Below are 7,305 nucleotides of genomic sequence, written 5' to 3'. Positions count from 1 at the left end.
AAATGAGAAGTAACTGCTAACAGGTACCCATTGTCCTTTCGAGGTGATGAACATGTTCCAAAATGAGATTGTGGTGATGACTACGCATCTCTGTGAAAATGCTAGAAACTAACTTCTGAATCATATACTTCAGGTGTATGATTTTAAGGTGTGTGAATTATATCTCAAAATGATGAGGCTATGGGGGGGAGAGAGTTTAGAGCTGGATGGATTTTCACAAAGTAAATTTCCATGGAACCACCACCCAGATTATCCAGAGAACCCTGCCAGCATCTCAGGCCCCCTCCCAAGATCATCTAATTTTTGACACACACCCTTTCCCACTCTCAAAAGGTAACCGTAATTCTGAATTCTAACTGTGTAGACCAGTTTTGCCCAATCCTGATGTGTGCTTTCTGGGAAGGAAATCACTCAGTCTACACTCACGTCCAACCTTTTACACTTGGAGTGACATTTGTGGGTTCATCCGTATTCAGTACACAGCTGAGGATGAGGTTCCCTCATTTTCCTTGCTGGGAATATACAGTCATCGACATATCTGTAGCGATGGTGGACACTCAGGTGGCTTTGGTCTGAGCTACTGCAAATAAACTGCAGTGGGCATTCCCCCGGTGCATGCTTCTTGGTGAGGACCCGCACACACGTCTGTGCAATAACCCTCCAGGAGTGGAACTCCAGGCTGCAGGGTGGCACATGTTCGGTTAGGTAGAAAGTGCCAATAGTTGCTCCAAATTCCATTCATTCATGCTGTGTTTTAATAATTTGGCCAGCCTAAAACACACCCACAGGCTTTTTTCTGCCTGGGAGCTGCCAGTGTCAGAGTCCCCACCCCTACATTTTATAGCCATAGAAGAAACCCACAAAAGAGTCATCTAAAAGGTCATAGAGTCGTACAACCGCGGACGGCATCTCCACAGGCAAGTCGAACCCGCCAAACCTCAACGTCCTCATCTCTAAAGCTCCTCAGCAATAACATCTCTTCCACTGGGATGCTGGGGGGATCACATGCAGCTCTGTCTGGAAGGTCCTGGCTTACAAGTGCTCTGCAGATGTGAGTCACCACTGCCACCACTCTTGTCACCGACCACACTCTCTTGTTCTGCATTACCCTCTTCTATCAAAAGCCATTCACACTGGTAAATATTAACAGCTACAAAAAAAATCATTTAATGAGCAGCGACAGTTTCTTACTCCACAACTCATACGGCTAAATTGTGATATCACCCTGTGTAAGTGCAAGTCCTCTGCTGTTCGAACTTCAAACCCTAAGATAGTTACACTTGGATACAGCTGTGTTCTATGACCCCACCCTAGTTATAAAATCAGTCGTCATCATAACCCTGTGTGTTCTCTTGAAACTGTTTTTGAATCATACATTAGTTCTGTTGTTTTAACTTCCGGTTATCTAGTTTTATTAAGGGATCAAGTTTATGTTAAAAGTAAAAAAAAAAAATACATAATTATACTTACAACTTACGTGAAAAGCAAAACAGTTAAAAAGCCTTCAATTCTATTAAAGTCAAGCTTCCATGAAAAGTAAAAACAAAAGCAAAAACATTCACGTTGCAAGCTTCTGGAACCTGCCATGATGCCAGAAATTGAGTTGGTATGTCCTTCTGCCGAAGGTTATCATTTGAAAACATGTCATTCTGGTTATGTTTTGAAATGGTTTCAGGGTCCATTAACCACTTTGTGGAGGCCTGAATTTTCCCAGGGTACCGTTTTTGCCAATGGGCTGAGAAGGGAAATCAGAGGCCGGAGGGTGAAATGTCCTATAAAACTCAGGTTTCGTGACCACTGAGAAGATTAAGATTCTGTGCTCCTCATTATTTATTTCCAGCAGTCTTGGAGAGGCCTTTTAATCCCCAGGTGAAAGCTGATTTGGAAGGTGATAATATGCAACATTGTTGCAAATGGTTTAGAAAGAAAACCCAGCCTGGGCCCAATTTCTTGCCTTTGTTGTTGTTAAATTCCCGGTTCAGGCATCTGAAGAGGACTTAGTGGTTTTACAGTGGTGGCAGGGGACAGAAGATAAAACGGCTTTTTGAGGGAGGGAATTTTTCCAGTTGAGCTGGGGGATCAATTAAATCCTCAGCTGAGACATCAAATCATTAGCGCCTCCATAATCCAGGGTGGCTTAAACCCCCACTTGCCATGCTGGGAGTGTAGGGGTCACCCTTCAACCCGCGCTATCCTTGCAACAATAGTAATGACAGTGAATGTTTATTGATTGCTTGCTGCAAACCCAGGAAGCACCCTGCAGCCACCTCCCAACTAGGGCGCTAGGAGGAGGCAGAGCTGGGGGGTCTGTGTGGGTCTTCACCTATCACCCGGGGCTTAGCCACAATTGCAAATTCTATACCATTAAGCGACAGTTACCATCTCACCCTCGAAAATTTCATCAGCCCCAGGTGTTTAATTAGATCCACCCAGGAAGACAATTGGGCTTGATGACATTGAACTCAAATGGAAATCTGGTTCTCCACATACATAAAGAGGGGGTTTAGATTACAGAAGCCCATTACATCGCCTCATTATAGTGGCGCTGATTCCATAACTAATAGCCCATGTCCTGCCCAAAGCAATAGTGAGTCTTCCATGTAATTTCTGATAGCTTAAACGTTCCCACTGACATCATGAGACTTATTTTTCTTTCTAAATACATTTGCAAATGGTTGTTTCCCAGCCTCAAGTCAAAACATCACGAATAGGAAAAGCCCGAATCGCAGACAGCCTCACTGAATACTTTCTTTTCTTTTTTTAGTTAGTTTTTGTTTTATTTATTTGTTTTTATTTATTTATTTTTTTGAGACAGAGTCCTACTATGTTGCCCTGGGTAGAGTGCTGTGGCATCACAGCTCACAGCAACCTTAAACTCCTGCACCCAATCGAGTCTCCTGCCTCAGCCTCCCAAGTAGCTGGGACTACAGGCACCCGCCACAACGCCTGGCCATTTCTTGATTGCAGTTGTTATTGTTGTTTGGCAGGCCTGGGCTGGACTAGAACCCGCCAGCTTCGGTGTATGTGGCTGGAGCCCTAGCTGCTGAACGACCGGCACCGAGTCTATTTAATTTTTTTATTTTTTGAGACAGAGTCTCAATCTGTCACCCCGGGTAGAGTGCCGTGGCATCATACCTCACAGCAACCTCAAACTCTTGGGCTCATGCGCTCCTCCTGCCTCAGCTTCCCAAGTAGCTGGGACTACAGGTGCCTGCCACAATGCCTGGCTAGTTTTTCTATTTTTAGACAGGGTCTCACTCTTGTTCAGGTTGGTCTGAAACTCCTGAGCTCAAGCAATGTACCTGCCTCAGCCTCCCAGAGTGCCAGAATTGCAGGCATGAGCCACCACCATGCCCGGCCACCGAATGCTTTCTACAGGAATGAAGACTTCGCCCTATCAAGCAGGCCCCAGAGGAACATTGGACTCAAAAGTCCTAGAGACTTGGTTCAAATTCCTGCTCTCATATTTTGGAGCTGTGTGACCCCGAGTCAGGCCTTCAGCCTCTCTGTGCCTTGGCATCGTTGCCTGTGAGGCTGGATGCACCCGTATCAGAGATCCATCAAACCAAGTAGGATTGATGCACACCGTGCACATCTGCAGATTTCAGAGCATCATGCAGATGTTGGCTAAGATTCATCTTTTGCCAGCCATGAAAAACCTGCTGCCAAGATTTGGCAGTTTGGATCTCCAGGCTTTTAATCTAGGTTAGTCTGTCTCAAGTTCAAACATATTGCCTTAAATAATTAATTTCTGTTCATACTGTTATCTTCAAAGCCCTCAATACCTGTGGTCTTAGGGAGGCGGTGCAATTGGAAGCAATTAAGAGCCCCTTGGAGCTAAACAGCAGCTGGTGGTTATGAGCTCACACCTTAGAGAAGAGGAGTGGAAGGTGTCAAACTGACGGCTGCCTCTCTGGAGAGACATTCCATGTGACACCTCTGGGCCCTGGGTCCTAGAGTTAACCAGAGAAGTGTGGCTCCCCTGTATGCTAGACTATTGGAGCTGGAACTCTGAACTCGTGTGGGCCAAGTCTGGAGGGAGCTCGGCATGGGGCTGAGAGGTCCTTCCCCTGCTAGGGCAGCCGGGGCTTTGGCCGAGAGGTTCACGTGCACACCTCACGGCCTAGGCTCCTATCTTTGACATTAGACAGGGTCCTGCCCAAGGGTAATCTGTGACATCGTAATGCTTCACTGTTGTGGGGGCCACAAGATGTACCAGCGCTGAGATGGCAGCTAGGAGCAGAGAGCCTATGAGAGTCACTCTGACATGTGACTCAAAGAGGAAAAAGGACAGCCCAGTGTGCCAGAGAGAACAGGGTCCCAGGAAGAGAGGGCCACTGGGTCCTCCCTGGCCCACCAGTATATTATTTCTGTATTTGGAGCATATGCAGGACACAGAGGCCTTTGGAATCCACCAGAGCTGCACTTTCTGCAGTGATTATAAAAGCCTAATTCCCAGCGTGTTCAGGAAAGCCCCTCCGCATGGGCAGTGTCACCTCTACCATGTTCTAAGCCACCGTGGTATAAGCCAGTCAGGAAACAGAAACCATCTGTCACCTCTGACCATATCAGCAAGCCGTCATTCTCACATTTATTCATAAAACTATGAATTCATGGCTTGGCACTGGCCACATGCACCAAGGTTGGCCAGTTCAAACTTGGCCCGGGTCAACCGCAACGACAACTGCAACAAAAAAGTAGCCGAACATTGTGGCAGGTACCTGTAGTCCCAGCTACTTGGGAGGCTGAGGCAAGAGAATTGCTTAAGCCCAAGAGTTTGAGATTGCTGTGAGCTGTGATGCCACAGCACTCTACTGAGGGCAACATAGAGTCTGTCTCAAGTAATTAAATAAATAAATAAATAAATAAATGAAAATAAAAAACAATTCACCTTTAAATTGCAAAAATGTATTTGCAAATTAATTTTGCTATGTTTATTTTTTTAATTACAGAGTCTCACTCTGTCATCCAGGCAGGACAAATTACTGGAATTACAGGCATGAGACATCATGCCTGGTTAATTTTGCTGTGGTTATAAGGATGGAGCAGGATAGCAGGGTTTTAAGGGCATGGACTCAGAGTGTCTATGTTCAAATCTCATCTGCAGTCCCTTCAAGGCTGTGTGACCTTGGGCAAGTTGCTTGACTTCTCTGAGCTTCTTTTCCTTATCTGTAAAAAGGTGATATAAAGCACTTTTGTTGTGAAGAAGGTTAACTGAGGTCATAATGAAAAGGGGCAGCAAGCTCCCAACCATTTACTGCTCCATGGGTCTAGAAGAAAAACTATGGTCTTGACAAGATGAAAACAGTTGATTATTTGTTGAGAATGTACATTTGGATTGTTTTATGTAGATAAAAATTTTATACAAGTACATGAAAACAATGGTTATAGACTGAAACGTTCATGTCCCCTCAAAATTCACAGGTTGTAATCTTAAACTCCAATAGGATCGTGTTAGGAGGTAGGGTTTGGGGAGGTGATTAGGGCATAAAGATGGAACCCTCATAAATGGGATTAGTGCCCTTATAAAAGGGATCCCAGAGAGGCCTCACGCTCTCTTCTTGCTACGTAAGGACACAACAAGAAATCAACAATCTGTACCCTGGAAGTGCACCCTCACCAGAACCCAACCATGCTGGGATCCTGATCTTGAACTTCCAGCCTCCAGAACTGTGAGAAACTTCCATTGTTTATAAACCACCCAGTCCATGGGACTGTGTTATATCGGCTTAAATTAACCAGGACAACAGTATGTGCTCATGTGGTGGGAACAGCATGAGCAGAGACCCAGAGGAGGCAAGTCTGGGTGATAAAGCAATAAACTTAGCTTTGTTTTCTCAGTGGCTTGTTTTGATAGCATTTTTGGATAGAGCATTTAAATTTACACATATACATATTTTTTAACCCTAATGAGATCACACTATATTCTGTGCATGCTTTTTTCAGTCAACAAATTCCACCTTCTAATTCCAGTAAGATTTCATCTCACCTGATATCCAGACCATATTCAAATTACCTCATTGGACTCAAAAATGTCTCTCATAGACAATTTGTCCAAACTGATATCTAATTACTAAGGGGACAACTGATAGCTCACAAGAAGGTCCAGGATTCAAGACATTCAGGCAGTTGACTTAGGATAGAGAAAAGGTGGCTAGATATACGTATTTGAGTGTCCATCTGTCCATTCCTTCATCCATTCATCCATCCATCTATCCATCCATCCATTTGTCCATCTGTCCATCCATCCATCTGTCCATCCATTTGTCCATCTGTCTATCCATCCATCTGTCCATCCATCCATCCATCCATCCATCCATCCATCCATCCATCTATCCATCCGTCCATTTGTCCATCTGTCCATCCATCCATCCATCCATCCATTACTATATGCCCTCCCATGACAGCTCCTATGCCAAGTACATAATTGACAAATGCTGGACTTACCCTCTGCAACAGTGCTAGATTTAAGCCCAGCTCCTCAGATTCAGGCCCAGCCCTGTTCCCACAGGGCAGAGCTGCCAACAGGTCTCAGTTGTCCAGGACAAGAAGACCAGCAGCCCCACTTCCCCAGCACTGTTTGCTCCTCCAGACATGCTCAACATATGCAGTAGAGAGCCCTGTCTGCACCTCTTACTCAGTTAGGAAAGGTGTTAGGAACAAAAGCCAAAATGTCTGCTGACAGCAAAACAAATCAAACAAATTATTTTCTTATAGAATAACAAATATTTTTTGTGTTCCAGCAAAGAGCAAAGCTTCTGCATTAAAAAAAAAAATGAGGTCAATTATTCCATTGCTTCTTGCTTCTCAATCTCACCTGATTAAGTACGTGCTCTAGAATATTGAGGATCCTTAGGAGGATGGCAGACTTTCCTGATCACCTTCTCGCTCCCCTCTGAGGAAAACCACTGTCCTAGATTTTCAAAATCTTCATGAAGGCAGAATATGTCTGCAGCAAACAACTCCTAAAAGGTGTGAAAGCAAATGATGAGATGTTTCCAGCAATAAAACTGAATTTGTGCTCCTGATAAAACATATGAACTCACAGAAAATGCCATTGTTAGGATAGTAGAAATAGTTAAAGCCCATTTAACTCTCCTACAAGTTATTACTAAAACCACTAAGAATAATCCTTAACCTTCATTGCTTCTTTTATGCCAAATACTATGCTTAGTGTTTATGTACTCGGACTTTTTTAACCCTAAGAGCAGCCCTTTGAGGTAGATACGACTCATCTATTCTTAGTCCCATTTCACAGATGAGGAAACTGAGTTTCAGAGACTCTAAGTAACTTGTCCAGTGTTA

Source organism: Nycticebus coucang, chromosome 2 (genome assembly GCF_027406575.1).
Source record: "Nycticebus coucang isolate mNycCou1 chromosome 2, mNycCou1.pri, whole genome shotgun sequence".
Lineage (NCBI taxonomy): Eukaryota > Metazoa > Chordata > Mammalia > Primates > Lorisidae > Nycticebus > Nycticebus coucang.
This window is presented reverse-complemented; position numbering follows the sequence as displayed.